The sequence below is a fragment of the Ixodes scapularis genome, unplaced genomic scaffold (assembly GCF_016920785.2).
Source record: "Ixodes scapularis isolate PalLabHiFi unplaced genomic scaffold, ASM1692078v2 PGA_scaffold10__122_contigs__length_95168666, whole genome shotgun sequence".
NCBI classification, from domain to species: Eukaryota; Metazoa; Arthropoda; class Arachnida; order Ixodida; family Ixodidae; genus Ixodes; species Ixodes scapularis.
The window spans coordinates 94,294,247-94,295,259 of NW_024609836.1; positions in this window are offsets into that span (position 1 = coordinate 94,294,247).

Sequence of the window (1,013 nt, forward strand, 5' to 3'; positions counted from 1 at the left end):
CATAAGCTCACCGGACAAAAGCTCACCCGTTTTGCACAGACCCGGACAAAAGCTCACCTAATTATTTTTTTGGCTACCAGGGCGAATCAAGGGCTGGGATAAAGTGCGGACGCGATGAACATTGCACCATTTTCAGGAAAACTGCTACCCCCCATCCCATGCAAAGGTGTCGACAGATAAGCCATAACAGGCGGAGAAGCAACGATTTTAGAAAGAAATAATAGGTCACCGAAATTGAGTGGAGCTGATAAGTCTCTTCATAACTAATGAATGGGTTTGTTGGGGTTTCAGGTTAATATTTGAAGTGGGTGAATGGTTAAGAAAATTATATTGTTTCCTTTATTCTGCGTTGTAAATGTATTTGAAATTAAGGATTATCTGAGGGTGATGTGGGAGGGAAACTGAAGCCAAACTGTATTATACAAATCATTGAGTTGCCAATTTTTTAAAAAATATTTTTAAGAAACGGGAGTTGGGTCTTTAGGACAAGTACAAGACAATTGACCACTTTGGGAAGCTGTGCGGAATTTTTGGATAGGATGGAATTTTCTCCTGGTGAGCTTTTGTCCGGGATTCCATCTTTGAACGAACTTTGGGGCAAAACATAAGCCATAAAGGGCACAAAAGTAACATGAAGAGAGCCCAAAATTAAGCGACTGCGGCTTAGTAGAGCCAGAATGACCTAGCTTCCTTGGTTCAGCGAAAGCCCGCGCTCTCTTGAGTAGGTGCTCACATATTTTCATACGAAAACCTCCAGAACCACCGATTTCTGAAAATGGTCGATTGCCCGAGATGGCAAGACAGGACAATAGTATTATGTCTATGTGGGAAACACATGTACAGGACACTCCAAAACGCACGACTCCGACAAATCGTGAAAATTGAAGCGGGCGCGTCCGCTTCAATTTTCACGATTTGTCGGAGTCGTGTGTTTTGTAGTGTCCTGTTTGGACACCCCATTATACAAATTCAGAACACACACACACAAAAAAAGGAGTAAAGTTGATACATAC